This window comes from Crocodylus siamensis, chromosome 6 (genome assembly GCF_052110815.1).
Source record: "Crocodylus siamensis isolate JL-2025a chromosome 6, ASM5211081v1, whole genome shotgun sequence".
In the NCBI taxonomy this organism is placed as follows: domain Eukaryota; kingdom Metazoa; phylum Chordata; order Crocodylia; family Crocodylidae; genus Crocodylus; species Crocodylus siamensis.
The window spans coordinates 80,060,089-80,079,786 of record NC_143400.1 but is presented as its reverse complement, the minus strand read 5'-3'; the positions used below and the strand labels follow the sequence as shown (position 1 = coordinate 80,079,786).

General features: G+C 41.0%; 1 long non-coding RNA gene across 1 annotated transcript; it reads right to left on the bottom strand.

The window, feature by feature from the left end:
* Positions 1–2,062: 2,062 nt before the first annotated feature.
* Positions 2,063–18,873, bottom strand: LOC149863058 (uncharacterized). The gene is made up of 3 exons (XR_016443338.1): positions 18,561–18,873; positions 3,805–3,943; positions 2,063–2,569 (listed from the first exon to the last, which is right to left on the bottom strand). It is a non-coding gene; the product is annotated as an uncharacterized LOC149863058 (long non-coding RNA).
* Positions 18,874–19,698: the final 825 nt, after the last annotated feature.

Sequence of the window (19,698 nt, the reverse complement as noted above, 5' to 3'; positions counted from 1 at the left end):
ACTGCAAAATATAAGATGCAAGAGTTCTGTACTAGTTCCCCTCCTCTAGCGGTGGTCTTTTCCTCCTGCCTCTTTATTGAGACCACCTTGCTCTGAGTGTCATTCCCCAGTGAGAGACCCATTGCCCCTCTAACTCATGTGTCCCAAGGAGCCAGGTGGAGCACTGTTCATAAGCTCCCTGGTCTAACTAATGTTTCCCCGAGAGAGAGCTCAGTCCCAGGCCTCAGGGGGGTGGTGTGACTTGCTCACATGCCTCAGTGGCTCAATCCTTCTCAGGGGGAGTTGCGGGCTTGGGCTGCCTCGTGCATGATCAGGGCCATGCTGCTCTGAATGCTGCTCCCTGCACTTGGATACCGCTCCATTCCCAGGGCTCTTGCAGGCCCATTGCGGGGGTTGGGTCCCAGACCGCCCAGCCCCTCCATCTCCAGGGCCCTACACCCCTCAATGACTCACCCCTGTGGTAGCTCTGGCTCCCGTACCCAGCCTCATGCTGTGACTGGAGACCCGAGCCACCTCACTGTGGCTCCCAGGATCTCAGTCCCTTGCAGACCCTCCATGCAGCGACTCCTGCACCACAGTCCAGTTTTATGCTGGGGCTGGAGACCCGAGCTACTTTGCTGTGGCTCCCAGGGTCCTGGTCCCTTGCGGATGCCCACACTGCCCAACACTTCTGTCCAGTAGCAAAATCTTTCAGGCTCTTCTGGGCAGCCGGATACACCTGCTGGGCAGCTCTCCCAGCTCTTTTTGGCCCCAGGACCTCTTCCTTCTTCTTTGTTCCTCGCTGATTGTGCCACGTGCTTGGCATGCAGCTGCTTATATTCCCTCTGGGGCTTCATCCCGAGACTGAAAATGAATGAATTAGGGGGCTGCAACTGCAGTTCCTAATTAAGTCTGGTCCTATGCCCTGCCCCTTTGGAGTAGAGGGAGAGCAGACTCTCTTCCTGGCTCTTCCCCTGCCTGTCTCTGATTGGTGGGTTTTGCCCCACCGATCGCATTTGCGGTTTCCTAAGTCTGGAGAGCCGGGCAACGCCTGGCAAGCCCCGCCACACAAATTTAAGCCTATTTGATCTGGTCACCACAAATTGTTATTATGTAAGAAAAGTCATTTCCATTCTAAATCGTGAGGTTTGTTACTGAGACTTCTTTTAACATAGGAACAACAGGTCACAGTTCACACTCATCAGAAGGTGCCTCATCTATAGCTCTGATGTATTGTAAGGAAATTTAGGAAGAAAAATGCCAAACATTTTAGAGAACTTGACAGAAAAACTGGTTCAGCATAACCCTTTGAACACCTTGCCCAGAGGCAGAAGGATAGTCAAGTAATTATTTTAAGGCCAGATTCATCAGGCTGTACTAGCTGCTCTAATGACGTAAGCCATAAACCCATCTTAACCAGCCACTTAAGCCAGATTTACAGCTGTTCTCCCAAACTGGAGCCAAGGCAGGCATCCAGAGCATTTTTGTAAATCTGATTCCTGGAATATAGTGATACTAGGCCTATGCTGCAATATCCATCTCTTATGCACATTTAATAATAATCTATCTATTAACATAGCCAACTTCTGGAGTAAATCTTTCCAGGAATTACATTATATGTCCTCAGCAAATGTATTATTCCAGATCTAATGTGAAGTCTAACAATAATAGCAACTAAAAATATCCCGGTGAGATAGCATTTCCTTTGAAAGTGGACAAGTTAGTAATGTATTCAAGCTACCTTTGACCTAACGAACATTTGATACTATAAAATCTGTAGAAAAATGAAGACCTGATTCTTTCTTGTATCTAGATTTGCTTGGTACAGAACACAAAGGAAACAGAGTCACTGTCCTAGTTCCAGTTTAAAGTAGAACAGCCAATCTAATCGGAACAGGTTATTATAACAGGACAAGGAAAGCCTGACCCTAAATCCACAGCTTATTAGCATTACAAGCAAGAATTTATTATGTTATAGTCTCTCTATTTTTGGCTGTCACTGTTCACTCCACAAGAGTTGTCTGGCTTTTCTCAGAGAATAGACCACAATTAATTAAAATGAGGAGGGTTTTTTTCAAGTAGGTTGATCATTTCTGTAATTTTTAAAATTTCAAATGATAAGCCACGGTGTAAATATAAGGCTGAGAGCCAAGAGTCTACAGAAATCAGAGAGAAGTGGCCACAAATGTTTTATGAATAAAGCCCTTAATCTCCATTACATCTGTTCCATATTTATTTATTTTTGCAAAATAAAGTGTATAAAAAGTGAAATGTGTTTTGTTTCTCAGAGTGAAGACAACCTGCTTGGTAAACAAGGCTCTCTATTAAAAACAATAATGACTGGAGCTGAACAAGGTGACCCAAATTGAACTGTGTTGCAAGTATAAAGGTGAAGGTAAAACATAAGTTGAACGAAGTATAATAATGAAACAGCTTCAAGGGAAGCCAGATTTTTCCCTGCCATTTATAAATTTTATACAAGATGTGATGTACAGCATCAGCAGAGGAGGTCCAGCCAGAATTTAAACAGGCACTACTATTAACAGTAACATTCTTCAGCAGGAATCCTGTGACTCCAGTCCAAGAACTGCTGTAAAGAGAGACATGGAAAAATGCAGCTGTGAAATTCCCAGTCATTTGAAGACTGAGAATTCTGTCTGCTCTTACCCTTTAACCCATAATAATTCCTGGTGCCCAATAGCATCCAATTCTGTCTTTGAGAACATGTCTAAATTGTTTCACTCTAACTCATACTTGGGAAGCACTCACAGAAGTACTTCCTGCCAAAGAGGAATGACCATCTAGTGGTTGGGAAGTAGTCTTGGATTTGAGAAACTTTTGTTCATTTTTTTTTTCCCACCAGACTTCCTTTGAGACTGTTCAAGTCATGTAGTTTCCTTGTCTCCCTTTCCCATATAGAAAATGAGGATAACTACGGAGTAGCTTCAAGGCAGTTAAATACTATGAGGATGAAGTACAGATAAGTACCATATGTATCTGTACCACATATGCATACCATATATGCGTGTACACTTATACACATACACATTCATTCATGCATATGCATATACAAACCATAGAACAAGAGTTACTACGGACCAAGCATGATACCTTTGCACCAAGTAGTACCTGATGTGGTTTCATTGCTTTATTAAAAAGATCACTCTGAGCCAAACTATGAAACATCTAGTCAGGTATGCTTATGTATCCCAGTTGTCTTAACAAAAAACAGGATAACTCCCCAACAATTATAGGGTTTGTGTGTGTATGTGTGTGTGTGTACACTTGTGTATATATAGGCTGAGCACTGTAGTGTGTGCCTGAAACTATAGTCACGATTGCATGGTCCCAATAAAAACATAGATATATACATACAGATATAGCTAGATATAGATAATGTAGATATAGACATCTCTCTATCTATCTCTATCTAGAGATAGATAGACAGATATAGGGACTGGGAGGCATACTTACATGCACACGTCTGTGCGTACGTGTGTGTAATATATGTTATTACACAGACACACACGTAAATATGCTGCTCAACCTCTAGATACATATCTTGTATGATGTGCAACAGTGCTTAGCCAACAGATATGGCTCAGAGAGGGTTAACAGGCTACTCTTTCCCCTTCTGCTTCCTCTGGACAGAGACAAGTGGTAGCCATTTTAGCATCATTAGAGCACAGTGTACACCTACTTCTATTTCAGTGAAGAAAAAATGTTTTCCCAATTACATGAACCCCAGGTTTGGAGGGCTTACTGGTAGATGTGTTTGGTATGAGACTAGTAACTGCAATAATTTTTTTGCCATGATCCACATACCTCTGATTAGATGAAAAGTATTCTGTTTGAGAAGAGGGGAACATGTAATTTCACTTTCTTCTCTTTCTGATATAACACAGTAACTTCTATGGTTCAAATCAATTTTCAGGTTTGCTTTGAAGTTTTCTCGCTGAAGCTGCTGTTAAGACATATAATGATTATTTACTATATAGTTTATTTTTCTTGTTGATTACTGAATAATTTTGCAATAGACAGTCACTTGGAAGTTCATAAAAATGTCCCTACTTTAGATTTCACCGTATATAAATAATATACATTAACAATGCATATTTTCCTTTCTTGTGGGTTAATGCTCCATAACTAATTCATAATTTATTTGTTTCTAATGTGCTCTAGAAGACTGCTATGCATACCCTAGTCTCTCCACTCTGAAATCCCTTCAAAAAGATGCTGAAACCTTTCATTTCCCTTTAAGGGATTTTTGGTAGAATTAATAATACACATTAATAATTCACATTTTCTCTTTGCCTGTTGGTGGATGAGCAGTTTTCGTAGTATTAACAATATGCATTAATAATACATTTTTTGTCTTCATAGTGTGTTGATGGGCAGTTTGCTTATGAAACAATACATTTTAATAATGGGTAGTTTAGCTTGGTCTGTGGGTTCAGAAGCAGTAGGTGAAAGACTCACTGTGTGCTGTAAATGTGCACCAAGGATAATATGCATGCCAATTATGGACTTATTATGAGGTGCACTAAATGCAAACACCAATTCAAAAGCTATTCTACAATAGCCTGAAAGTGAATATTCAAAATGCCTATTGCAAACAGCAAGCTTTAGAAATTACTAGCACCACCTACTGGTGGAAATATTAAATTGAATATTCAAGGTTCTGTTTAGCACCTTAAAATGAAAAAGAGGGCACAGAAAGAAAAACGTCAGAAAAAAAATCTTTTTTCACTCTTTCTTGGCCGTTGTTTCAAGATAAGATGTTTTAAAGAGATGAATGGGTTTTTAATTTAGAGTTTTGCTGCATAGTGGAATGATTCATTAAAATAAAGCGGTAGGAACAGTCTCAAAGCTTGGAGTAAAGATTTCGTTTTATGGAAACCTCAGTTTCAACTGCAACCATAGAGTCTTGGGGCTTAAACAGTGTATCCGCCTTTGCTTTTGACCACAGAACCCATGCCAGTCTGATAGCCTGGTAGGCAGGAGACTTACCTTTGACTTAAGTGGCATGAAAGATTTTACATAGCCTCTTGGTCTAGGGTGAATTTACATAAGCACTTAAATTCAAGGGCGCTCTAAGCATCATGATTCCTTTTGTGGAATCGTTTCCATTTCCATTCCTTCCCCCCTCTCCTTCAAGATTACGATAAACTTGGTTGGAAATGTTTCCTGTCTTCAACAGTTTTCTGACTTTTTTTTATCCTGTTTTATAGGACAGCATATTTTTTCACAAAAGCTTGCAATGGATTGTATTGATTCTTTTAAAGTTGGTTTATGAGATGAGAGCCAGATTTTCATTTTCAAGTAATCTTAAGACACAGGGTTCCCTCAGTACATTAATAATTATAAAAGCAAGAAACTGTCTACTTAAAAGGATATCAATATATCCAACCTACATAATAAAGTATGGTCGGTTCAAATGCTGCTTAACTGCATAATCACTAAGGTTGCAGACGATTTTCAAAATGCATGAAAAGGTAAAGGAAGTCATTCCAAAAGGATCAAACAAAAATATACTTGAAATAAACAAAAATAGTTTTATCTGCCTTTGCAGTTTAACTTCAATTTATTTTTAGTTAATGATAACAAAACCAAAAAATCCAAGCACTGAGTGATACCAGAAGTGCCATTTGAAAAGGAGTTAAACAGCCCTTTGCTATCATTAATCATGGCAAAACTGACAGTAGAAAAATGAGCTGGCTGAGTATATCTAATATATTAATTCCCCCTGAAGATTGGTTCAAGGCATGACAAAGTAAAAACAGGTATTCCTTTTTAAAAGGGAGAGAGAGAGATGGAGAGAGAGTGTGCTAAGTTTGGTTTCTTGTTGCTAAGCAATCGCTCTACATTTAGTGCCTTTTCTAAAAAGAAACTTGGAAGAATGAGATTTTTTTTAAAGATGGTCTGTTAATTTATTTTTTAATAGGATGAAGTATAAATAGCTGTAAAATGGCATGCACCTTGCAAAAGAATTATTCTCCTCTGTTTGGATTCTTCCAGAACACCCATTATCTCAGAACAAATCTTCCTTCCCCAGAATGGTGGTAGCAAGGACTGACATTACTTAACACATGTTCAGTGTCCCAGTTCTTTTGTTCTGTGCACTATCCTAGAGCTAAGCAATAGTCGCTTAGTTGCTAAATGCAAAACATCTCTTTTGTAGTCACAATGAACCCATGCTTAGCTAAGGATTTTCTCAAATGAATTCATTGTTCATATTTATATTTACAAGTGAAAAATTTGTTTTCTGCAAATATACACAGGAAATGTTTTCAGGTCTCTGCTCAATCCAACGTAATTTCACTGCAAATATGCACTAGCAAGTACTAAATAGCATGTAAGAACTCTCTTCTAAAGATATCAAATGGATTATTCAAAGATTTCAAAACCACCCTATGCTGATGCTGCAAATAAGTAGATACAAGCAGCCATTAGACTGCAAAATGAATTGTACTACCTGTGCAAATAATGTAGGTGAGCATGTGGAACAGGTGCCTGTCAGTCCCCACATAGTTCATGAGAGAAACTTAGGAATCCATTAAAAACAAAACAAACAAACAGAATATTTAATATGCACTATTCTGTTAATAAAAAGAGGGAACGAAAGTGAAATTCTAGTGTAGGAATGGGCTGTGCAAACATCTATGGAAAATATTCTGATGTAATGATAATAGTAGTGTAACGTTTCCATCCTATCATCCTCATTAATACTTACCTGATGCCATGGATTGAGTTGCACCAAGAGTAAGCTGCATTTTTGTAAGGAATTTTGAAAAATAAATCAAGAATCCCTTCCATTCTACCGTGAATACAATTATTTTTAAAGTGAAAGAGGGAAAGAGGCATTTAGTAACCATTAGAGAAGGACTTAACCTGAAGCTTGCGTTTCCCTCTGCCTCCACATTCATTTACTCTGTGTACATGTCTACATTGGAAATCTGAGCACAACTGCAGTGTGTTATTCTATCTACACATGCACTGGTATTAGGGCACAGTAAATGAATAAGTCTGCGATAAGACAGTACCGTTGTGGACAGTCCTGAAATGCATGTGTAGATGCATTTGATGTGCTCGATGTACTCGAGCTACTCAGGCACTACTCAGAGTAGAGATACGGAAGCAGTATATATTTCAGTTACCATGTAAATACTCAGGGTTCAGTGGAGTATTGGGCAGCCTCTTGCATTGAAGACCAGAGGCTGATGCCCATCAGTACTCAAGCCCATGCTAAAAAGCCTCTGCTGCTGTGTTTTCATTGTAAATGGTACTTGAGAGAGCTAAATTAAAGCTAGTTCAAGTATGTCTGTGTATCTTGCAATCATACTTCACAGTGACAATGCAGACATAGTCTTTGTCAACTGTATATAAACACTGGCATTGTGTGCATTAATTCATTATTTATCTGTGTTAACATGCATTTGACAATGTGAACAGAGGGTAATGTGTTATTTTGGCAACAGAGCGTTAATAGTACTTGGAGAAGTTACTCCCGTTAGGCAGTGAATTGTCATCCCTACCAGTAAACATCAATTGATAAGCCAAGAAGGCATAATTAAAACAATATTATGGGACATGGCCATAAATTATTAGATCCTGTGTCTGTTAGAATTAGGGACCAAACTCCATTCAGTAAGGGGAAGGGCCAGGATTAATGAGTTTCTGTTTCTAAAACAGATGATAGGAAGATAGTTTCTTGGTACTGCTATTGGAATGAGAAGCAGGAGATCCAGCCAGCTCTGCCACAGACTACCTCTTGATTTTGACCCCAGTAATTTAATACACCTGTGCCTCAGTTCCCCTGTGCCTCAGTGCAGGGCCAGGGAGGTATGTGCCCCCCCCCCCCCCCCCGCCCAACCTCTCAGAGAAGCCGATGGCTGGTGAAGGGCTGGGGCTGGGGCTTTCCCACCCCAGCTCACTGGGCTGTGGGCAGGGGAAAAGCCACCAGGTGCAGACCCCTGAAAACAAAACATTTTGAAATTGGAAACATTTTGGAACAAAACACACTTAATTTGGCCAAACCACATTTGTTTCCTTTATTTTTGATTTATGGAAACAATGAAATGGATTTCTTATTCTGATTTGGGGTAGGGTTTTTTTTTAAATCTTGAATTTTTTTCCAGAGAACACAAAGCTGCTTTCTGCCCAGCTTGATGAAATGATTTCAATTTATTTATTATGCCTCCCAGGGTGCATCTACATGTACAATTAAAGCAGAGCAATAAACTCTCACACCGAGTCAATTGTTCCCAGGCACAGTGTCTACACAAGCACTGCACCGCAGCACTTTGAGCCTGGGCAGAGCAGCCCCAGGCTGGCAGGAAGTCCAGGGAGTCACCCCAGGCTCTGGGTAGTGGTACTGGGTGGCAGAGCAGCTGGCTGAAGCACAAGTGTGTGCAAAAGTGTGGGGTTAAGTGGCAGGTAGCCCCCGTACTTCAGCACCCTCATACCCCAGCCAGCCCGTCACCATCTACACATGCATTTCAGGACTGTCCACAACGGTACTGTCTTATCACAGACTTATTCATTTACTGTGCCCTAATACCAGTGCATGTGTAGATAATGACACTACTGCAAAGATGATTAGCCTACTCCACAGTAAAGCATACGTGTAGATGCACCCCCTGATGTCTTGATTAGAGCAAGGGTTTGTAGTGGGTAAAGGCCATGCAGTGAGCACTGTTTTCGTTGTATATTCAGCAAAGGCCCACAGAGTCCTTTCTGAGGTAGAAACAGACGTCTTATTCCTACTCAGTCCTGTACATGTAGTTCTAATGGGGGGCGAAAGGGGGAGAGGAAGGAAAAGAAATATAGGAGGAAATGCCAATTACTGGAAAAAGCAAATCAACAAAGAATACACAGGGAGAGGGGGAGGCTCATTTAAAAAGAAGTCTGTATTCCAATAGGCTGCCATCTGTGGATTAAATCTAGAGTCCAGACAATACAGTTCTGTAACTTCAGCCAGATGCCTGCTAAACCGTATTGTCCACATTAAGAAATCAGGTCCATGAATTTATAGGCTGTGGAATTCTGCTTACCGTATCTAATACACAAAGCAGCTTTGGCATGTCAGAAGAGTGTAATGGGCAAGATGATAATGAACTAAGCAGATTTGTATTTTTATCGTCAATTTTTTTGTGGGATGCTCAATCTTCGCCCCGGGGTTTCCATATTCCAAATAGCCAGTTGTCTGATGTTGTAATTTGGAAACAGTGTCAGTTGCATAGAATAAGTATGAAATTACTCTAAGCTCCAGGACACAAGATCATGAAATCTTCTATGTACACCCTGCAGCTAAATTTGGAATCAGCTTCTAAAGATCAGCCATCAGCGTATACTACAGAACTTCTTTTGTTGTTGTTTTTTTAATAGGAAATGAAGCCATGTAAGATTGGGATCAAATGATTAGCTAAACATCAGCAGCATTATCTGACAGCAAAAAATATTTCTATTTTGGGGATTGCCCAGCTATATACCATATTAGTCAGGAAACTGTAACAAAAACAAAACAAAACAAAGGTAATATAACTTAAGCATAGTGCATAGGCAAAGGGATAATGTGGGTCTGCTGCACAGAGTGGATCTAATCCAACATAGATTCACACATTGTAAAGCCAGAAGGGTCCTCAGAAGATTATCAGGTCCAGCCCCTGCACCAAGCAGGAAAGACAACTAGGAGACAGGTGACCCCAATAAGGTGACCATCTAGTCTCCTCTTGAAGATTTCCAGGGTAGGTGATTGTACCACCTCTGGAGGAAGCTTATTCCACAGTCTGGACACCCTGACTGTGAAGAAGTTTTTCCTAATGTTTAGCCTGAAACGGACTTCCAGGATTTTGTGGCCATTACTCCTGGTTTTCCCCTTAGGTGCCCCGGTGAGCAGCTGCTCACCGAGTCCTTGATGTATTCCCTTAGTGTAGTGGTAAACTGCTACCAGGTCCCCCCTCAGCCTTCTTTCCTTCAGGCTGAAGAGTCCCAGATCCCTCCACCTTTCCTCATCTGCCTTGCTGTGTAAGACTCTGATCATATGGATGGCTCTTCTCTGGGCTCTCTTAAGCTTGTCCATGTCCTTGTTAAAGTGTGGTGCCCAGAACTAGACACAGTACTCTAGCTGTGGTCTCGCCAGTGCTGAGTAGAGCAGAAGAATCACCTCCTTAGTTTTGCTAGAGATGCACCGATCGATGCATGCCAGAGTATTATTTGCCCTGCTGGCTACAGCATCTCACTGCTGGCTCATATTCATACTGTAGTCTGTTATTACCCCTAGGTCCCTTTCATTCGCGGTACTAGTCAGTTTGGTGCTGTCAAGCCTGTTGGTGTGTTGGGGGTGCTGTTCCCCAGGTGGAGCACTTTATATTTCTTGATGTTGAACATCATCAGGTTCCAGTCCATCCAACTTGCCATCCTGTCTAGGTCCACCTATATCTGTAGCCTATCTTCAAGAATGACCACACTCCCCCATAAGTTGGTGTCATCCACAAACTTGGGCAATGAGCTCTTCACCCCCACATCCAAACTGTGAATAAAGATGTTGAAAATTACTGGACTGAGCACCAACCCCTGTGGGACACTGCTGCCCACTTCTTGCCAGGATGACAGATCTGTTCACTACAACTCTCTGGGTCCTATTCTGCAGCCAGTTTCTCACACACCTGACAGCCTCAGCGTTAAGCCCACAGTCCTCCAATTTTCTTGTGAGGACATCATGGGATACTAGAACAAAGGCCTTTTGGAAGTCTAGGTATACAGTGTCAACCTGCTCTCTCGTGTCCAGGTGCTGAGTTACCTGGTCATAGAAGGAGATGAGTTTGGTAAGGCAAGACCTGCCCATGACGAAGCCATGCTAGCTGTCATTGAGAATCTTACCTTCTTCAACTTTAATGCAGATAGACTCCTTGATGAACTTTCCTAGGATTTTCCCTAGGATGTTGTCTATGATGGTAATTGATTGAGCCTCATATGATTAAAAAAAGTAGTCAGCTGCCATGGGCCACCTGAATATAAATTTTAATTCCGTTTAGAGTCATTCAGAATCTTAATTCAAAATTCATTAGGAAGGTGGTTAGTTAAACTTAGTGTGTCATGCTCAGTTTAGGCATGCTGACTCATTTCAAAAGTCCTTTAACTCAGGGGGCAGCAGGGCAGGCTCTACGAGGACTGGCTACAGGACCTGAACCTGTTCAGCCTCCACAAAAGAAGGCTGAAGGGGATCTAGTGGCCTGTTACAAACTAGTCAGAGGGGACCAGCAGGCATTGAGGGATTCCCTGTTCCCCTGAGCATTACCAGGAGTGACTGAAATAACGGTCACAAGCTGGGAGAGGGTAAATTCAGATTAGACATCAAGAGGCGCTACTTCACTGTCAGGGCGGCTAGGATCTGGAACCAGCTTCCAAGTGAAGTGGTGCTGGCTCCTATCCTGGGGGTCTTTAAGACAAGGCTAGACAAACACCTTGCTGGGGTTGTTTGACCCCAGTACTCTTTCCTGCCATGGCAGGGAGTCAGACTTGATGATCTGCTCAGGTCCCTTCCAACCCTACTAACTATGAAACTATAAAACTCAAATACCTACACCATAATCAAGCCACCACAAAAAATGATGCTATATAATAAGTTAGCATAGATATTCAACTTTAAAATCTGAAGTAAGGTTTCCCAGTAGGGTCATATTGTGGATCAAACAGATACCGTCACAAAGCAAACAAACAAACAAACAAAGTTGCACACTTTTTGACCTTATATTATATAAGTATCTAAGGATGAAGTTACATGCTACACTTAGACCGAATTAAGGGCACTTAATATATGAGCATCTGAACATTAAAGCTTGTTAACTCTTGCTAAGTGCCCTCTGACCATCTCAAAGTTACACTGCTTCAGGTGAGGGTTAACTCTGGGTCTAGCTCATGTTAGGGTATCTTCAGTCTGCTTGATGGAGATAAAGTGAGCAATTTTCAGTTCTCCAGCATCCCAGGATGCACCTCTTCCCCCCTCCTAACCCAGAGCATGGATATAGCCTAGGTGTCCTGGCTCCTAGCTATATCCCTAGTCACCAGCCCTCTAGTGATAAATTAAAATAGTTCCAGCAAAAAGTGGCATTAACTCTTAATGTGTGACTGCTCACAGCACATTCTAACTCTAGAACCACGTAACTTTCCACAGATTTAGTAATGTCTGAGTGCAAAATGTAAATTCACCCTAAATATTCAATTTCTTATCAGAAACAAACCTGAATTTTAAATAACTTGTGTGGCAGCTTGCTGCTATCTGTAGAAAGAATTTGAATGGTAAAGGGCTGAACTATGAAGTTACTATTAACAAGCAATAATTACTTACATTTCTTATCAATGGAAAACAAAAAAAAAGTCTTTGAAAATTCTGGCCTAAATTCATAATCAGTTCAACTTTTTATTTTTATTTTTATTTTTTTTAAGAACAAGGCCTTTCTTGAGTGTTTAATTCATATTTTCCCATTCATTTGTCAAAAAAACCCATGAAACTTAGCCAAAGAAATATTTACAATTCAGTAAAAATGTATGAACATCTGATCATTTGTTCTACAGAATTAATTACTCCCTGAAAGAGTTTTGAAAGAGAAAGAAAATGAGAAAACAAACATGTCACCATTTTTCCTCTCTCCCCCATCTTACAAGAATAATAATTTTATTGTCATCAGGCCAGATTTGAAATGCACTTTTAGAAGCAGGAATGGAGGAAAAACACTTTGCTTTAATCAGGTTAAAATACTTGGCTAAATTTACACACAGAAAGTTAAAGTCTTAGACCCGAACAGTTTTTTTTTAATGCAAAATAACAGATTTACTCTGTGTGTGTGTGTGACTACTAAACAGAAATCCTAAAATTTATGTATATCCCTTTACATTTGTAATTATTTACTCATACTTTGTGTTCACATCCTTAGAAGATAAGGCAAAGGATACTTACGTTAAGTTCCATTTAGCTTTTTAATTTGATTCTACAAGATGTGTCTGTATGTATAGTTAGATAAATAATGGAGTGCTGCTACAACCTAGAATGTAACCATCAGCCAAGTATGTTAATCAGAGAGGAGGGCAGCAGTATATCATAGTAGGTTAAGAATATTCTTCTTTAACAAAAATCTTTTAATACAGGAAAATAAGTAGGCTATATCTTCCCCTTAGAGAGGCAAATGATCCAGCTCATCAAGCAGGATCTTATTAGTCTTGGATAAGGGACAGCAAAAGTGGACCCTTGGTTCATATTCTCTTTCTCACTACCGTTAAGTTAATGCACACACATTTTCTTTTACTCTCTCATTACTGCCTTGTACTTATAGGTCACCATTCATATTCCTATTTGGTCTGTGGCCAAATTATTTATGTTAGTATTATGTTAGTAGACAGAAATAGAAAAAAAAATACTGCATCAATCCCATTGTATCATATATTCATTTCATTTGTCTTTTTCTTGTGGCCTATCTGAGATTGTTTATGACAGGTATTTAACAGAATTCACAGATTCATTAGACTCTGACAGGGCCACAAAGTAAGTGTTTCTGCTATGGCCATTAGGGCGTTCATTTCATAAATGGCTGAGTGTGGATGTGTGGTACGTGGTGCGGCAGACCCATCTACATTGCCACACATTGCACACACAGGTGTTCCCCATGTTTCTACCTTGCAGCATGGTGTTGGAAGGGGGCGGGGTGTGAAAAAAAACTCACATAAAAAAAAAAGTAGGGTGCAGGATGGCACATGTGGCAGCAGTGTGCATGGCCCAAAACCAGAGCCTGACCAGCTGGAGCCACACTCTGGTTGTTGGCCACACTTCCTGCCATGGATGCAGCCCAGGAGGGCCCCAGGACCCCAAATAAGGATGAGGGGGCCAGCACAGTTGTTGGCCTCAGCCTCCCCTACCCCACCCTGGGTAACCTGCCACACACTGGAGCGTGCATGATACAAGCATTCCCCAGGGATCAATAGCAGCAGCATAAGGTGTGCCACTGCTACTTGTCCCCAGGGAAACAAACATCCTCACTCATTTGGATGTGTCTATAAACCAAACTACAGAACTACCCATAATTTATACCATACCCCACAATCTAGGTTAATTTTGAACAATTTATAATTTTACATCCCTTAATGTTGTACAGGTGTAAATGAAGGTCATTTCATAGAATCATAGAAAGTTAGGGTGGGGAGGGACCTCAGGAGGTCATATAGTCCCTCCCTCTGCTCAAAGCAGGACCAGCCCCAACTAGACCATCCCAGCCAAAGCTTTGTCTAGCCAGGTTTTGAAAACCTCCAAGGTTGGAGCTTCTACCACCTCTCTGGCTAACTGCTCCAGTGTTTTACTACTCTCCTAGTGAGAAAATTCTTTCTAATACGTAACCTAAACTTCCCTTGCTGCAACTTGAGACCATTGCTCCTTGTTGTGTCATCTGCCACCACTGAGAACAGTCTAGATCCATTCTCTTTTTTACCCTGCTTCAGGTAGTTGAAGGCTGCTATTAAATCCCCCTTGAGTCTTTTCTGTAGACTAAATAAGACCAGTTTCCTCAGTCTTTCTTCATAAATCATGTCCCCCCAGCCCCCTCACCATTTCTGTTGCCCACCATTGGGCTCTCTCCAATTTTCCACATCCTTTCTGTAGTGGGGGGGCCCAAAATTGAACACAGTACTCCAGATGTGGCCTCACCAGTGCTGAATAGAGGGAAATAATCACTTCCTTTGAGATACTGGCAACATAACTGCCAATGCAGCCCAATATGCTGTTAGCCTTCTTGGCAACCACACACTTATATTTAGCTTATTGTTCACTGTAACCCCCAGGTCCTTTTCTGCAGAGTTGCTGCCCAGCCAGTCAGCCCCCAGCCTCTACTGGTGCATGGGACTGTTACATCCCTAAGTGTAGGACTTTGCACTTATTCTTGTTGAACCTCATGAGATTTCTCTTGGCCCAATCCTCCAATTTGTCTAGGTCATCCTGAATCCTAGGCCTAGCCTCCAGTGTATCTACTACTCCCCCCAGCTTGGTGTCACCTTCAAACTTGCTGAGTGTGCACTCTATGCCATCTTCCAGGTCATTGATGAAGACATTGAACAAAACCAGCCCCCAGGACCGATCCCTGGGGTACTCCACTTGATACCTGCTGCCAACTAGACAAAGAGCCATCAATTACTATTTTCTGAGTCTGATGATCCAGCCAATTTTCTATCAACCTCACAGTCCATTCATCTAGGCGATAGCTTCCTTTGCTTGCCTGAGAGAATCCTGTGGGAGACTGTATCAAAAGCCTTGCTAAAATCAAGGTGAAATCCCTGAGGATCTGCTCCATGATTTTTCCAGGGACTGAGGTGAGGGTGAGTCATCTGTAGATCCTTGGATCCTCCTTCTTCCCTTTCTTAAATATGGGCACTATGCTTACCCTTTTCCAATCATCCAGGATTTCTCCTGATTACCATGAATTTTCAAAGATGATGGCCCATGGCTCTGCAATCACATAAGCCAACTCCCTCAGAACCCTTGGGTGCATTCCATCCGGCCCCATGGACTTGTACACATCCAGCCTTTCTAAGTAGTCCCTAACCCTGTTCTTTTACCACTGTGGGCTGATTACCCCCGCCCCAAACTGTGCTGCCAGGTGCAGTAGTTTGGGAGCTGACCCTGCCTGTGAAGGCTGAGGCAAACAAGGCATTGAGTACTTCAGTCTTTTCTGCATCCTTGTCACAAGGTTGCCTCTCACATTCAGTAAGGCTCTAGCTCTTTTCCTCATTGTCCTCTTGCTACTGACAAAAACTTATTCATGATTAGTGTGACCAGACTCTGGAACTGACTCCCAGTGGGGGTTGTGCAGGCACCTACCCTGGACATCTTCCAAAGGAGACTGGGCAACACACCTTGCTGGCATTATTTGACCCCAGCAGTCTTTCCTGCTCAGATCAGGGCAGCTGGACCCAATGATCTCACAAGGGCCCTTCCACTCTGTGAACCTGTTACACACTTGTAAAAACCCTTCTCTTTACCCTTACCTTCCTTGCTAGCTGCAACTTGAATAGTGCTTTGGCCCTCCTGAATTCACCCCTGCTTGCCTGAACTTATAGTCTTCCCTAATTATTTATCCAAGTTTCCATTTCTTATAATTTTCATTTTTATGATTTAGTTTACTGAAGATTTCCCTGCTAAACCAAGCTGGTCTCCTTGCACATCGGGATGGTTTGTTCCTGCACTCTCAGTAAGGCTTCTTTGAAGTACAGCCAGCTCTCCTAGACTCCTTTTCCCCTCATTCTGGCTTCCAAGGGGATCCTGCCCATGAGTTTCCTGAGTGAGCCAAAGTTTGCTTTTCTGAAGTCTTACTCTGCTGCTTTACATCTTTCCTTTCCTCAGGATCCTGAATTTAATCATCTCATGGTTACTGTTGCCCAAGTGGCCACTATATTCCCCACCAATTCTTCCGTTTGTGAGCAGCAGGTCAGGAAGAGCATGGCCCCTAGTTGGCTGCTCCAGCACTTGCACCAGGAAGTTTTCCCCAACACTCTCCAAAAACTTCCTGGATTGCCTGTATTGCCCTCCCAGCAGACATCAGGATGATTGAAGTTCCCCATGAGAACCAGGGACTGTGATTGAGAAACTTCTACTAGCTGTTTGAAGAAAGCCTCATCACCACTTCACTTCCTCCTGGTCTGGTGGTCTATAGCAGACCCCCACCACAACATCACCCTTATTGCTGTCCCCTTTGACCCTGACCCAGAGTCTCTCAAAAGGCCTATCTCCATCTTCATACTGGAGCTCTCAGCAATCATATGGCTCTTTTACATAAAGTGCAAATTCCTCCTCTTTTGGGGTTGGACGTTTGTACATTCACAGTATAAAACTGTTATACTCTTCTTCCAACACAAGGGTGTTGGTTAAATGCACCTAGATAAGAGAAGAAAATAGCTTAGTAAAATGTTAACAAATTATGTGAATACTTCCTATTATGTAAAGCTGCTATTCTAGAATGTGATTTACTTTGTATCTCGAACAGCTTTATAATTTTGTTGGCAGATTATCTCTACAGGAACACAAAGAAGTGCTAAAGAAAGTACTGCTTCTTCAGTGAAGATTTTATGTTGCAAGATTCTCACTCCTAGTTCTTAATTCCATGCTGGAGCTCCAAGGAACTTGTGGAACTCCCCTGCATTCAACATTTTCAAAGGAGCTTATACTTTAATATCTGGAGGAAAGGATGTGGGTATATTGAAGAGAAAGAGTAGGAGGAAGAAAGAGAAAATATAGAGCTATTTTCTGGCAGTTTATTTCAAATAGATAATGATTCTGTCTTTGAACATCCTCCAAACTTTCAGTGTTAAGGAAGCAATTTTTTATGAGGAACAATTCCTGCTGTTGAGTGCTTATTCTTTTTGTCAGGACATGGCATTATATGCTGCCTTTTTATGAATGTCTGCTGTGGTGCATTTTCTTATTGTATTGTCAGTCCAATTTCAGTAGGATTTAGATGATATTCGGCTGCCCCCTGCCATACATACCTCATCTATGAATCGCGATAATATTTCTAATATATATTTATTACACACCATAAATTAGATAAATAGCTAAAAACTAAGGTTCTAACAGCTTGTATCAAAACTCATATTGTACACATAAAATAAATATCTCTTTCCTACACAGGAAGACTATAATACCTAAACATATGCTGTCAATAACTAGTTTGGGGGGGGTTTAGGGGGGTGGGGGGTGGGGGGGGGTTACCATTTACAGAGTATGGACCCACAACTTTTAAAATAAGGTTTTCAAAATGTTTTCTTTCTAGCTGGGGCTGTTATTGACTAATACATCATAAGAATGCAATTCCTCTAATGATGTATCAGTACAATACATCATCACAAATACACTACTATCCTGATGATATATTACCCAATAACATGGTAGCAGCTGGCAGGAACATCTAGTGAATCTGATGATGTAAGTTTTATTGTGTTTGCTTAATTTACTTAGTTAAATATAAGGAGGAATGAATGTTACCAGTTAGGTTGTGAAAATATATTGATATACCAGAAATAAATTGTATTTTCTTAATGAAAATTGGCAACATGCTAGTATCTTAATTTAGAAGAGTATGGTTTATTTGACAGCCCTCCAGTGGTTTCTAGAAATCTGTATATTGTGCTTTCAGCTGGTATTCTTGTACATTTAAAATTACTTTTGAATACCTTGCATCCTAAACATAGCAACAAGTATCAATCATCCCTGTGCTGTCCTGATATCTGCAGCCATTGATCTGATTACCTAGCTGCGTTTAGATGCTTTCTACTCTTGTCTGGGAGCAGTTTTGTTACTTTTATCTCACAGTTTTACCTTACCTCGATTAGGATCCCTGAGCTGCAGCTCCCCTATTTACCAGCTAGCATAACATGAGAGTCCTAACTGTGTTTGTCATATATAATCCCTTTATTCAGCTTCTGTAATAAAGTACTGGAAGAAAAAGAACAGAAATGTTCTGCTTCAAATGAAAGCATTATTTGTTCATCCAAATGCATGTAGCACACAGAATGAAAACATCCTTTACATTAGTTCAGGTGCTTACTTGCTCATGTTCACTCTCCTTCCTTCGCTGGAAATGACTCCACCTCACAACGGGCAGTTCCTGCTATCCTATTCAAAACTCCTTAGTTCTTTAGATCTTTTTAATGGCAAGGTCTTTATCTCCTTTGATCCCAGTCTCAGTCCTGGAAAAAGTACATTAGATTTTGTTAGTCTGGTTGGAGCCAAGCAGGAGCCTTCTCTAACAGTCTAACCTATTTTCCTTTAGGAAGTCGCATTAGAGTCTATAGGTCTCTCCTATCCCCTTTCCTGTTGGTTACTCCTTAACGGCCTTCTCTAACAGTATTCAGTCAGGGAGGACAATATCAAAAAGGGAAATTAAGCCTGAAATACTATTTATATCAAACAATTCACTTAATTCTGTAATTCTCCACATAATGAATACTTGTATAAAAGTCCTTCTCTTTCTCCTGTAGTTAGAAATGTTAAGATCATTGGAGTGAGTGGGCAGCACAGAACTAAGGGCCTCGTTCCAGATACCGCACTTCATTTTGAAGATGAAATGATGGCATTTTAGCAGGGGCACACTGATAGATTTTATAACATTTAGATTACATTGTGTTTCCGAGAGAGAGAAATTGGTATCCAAGAATACACAGATGAAGTGAAGGGAGTTAATGGTCAGTAGAATGAGAAGAGTCTAGAGAAAAGTTATGGAAAGTTACAGGTAGCCAGAGTTAGACAAAGAGAGCTGGGCAAGGAAGATAGTGGCTAGAAGAGGAGCAAAGTGGACCCCTGAGAAGCAAATATGTGAAGCAAATGTATACAAGTATGTGAGTCATGTTTTGGCATCAGAGATTGAAAAGAACAGTGTTGTAAAGGAAGCACTTATGGAGTGGGGCTTTAAACTTAAAAATGAAATTATGGTAGAGAATGTGGGCCCAAGAAGGAGAGTGAAACTTGCCACACAGAAATGGAAGGAATGAAAAGTGATAAAAAAGTGATCAGAGGTAGGTGAAGATATAGACCAGGCAGAGGAAAAGAGTAGAGATGGTAGGTAGATTTGGGATGAACATGCTTAAGGTGCATTGATTTGCAGATTTTGTAGGACTCTTGATAGAGGCACTTGGTAGATCAAGGAAGAAATGAAATAAAGGGTAAACAGTATTATAATAGTTACC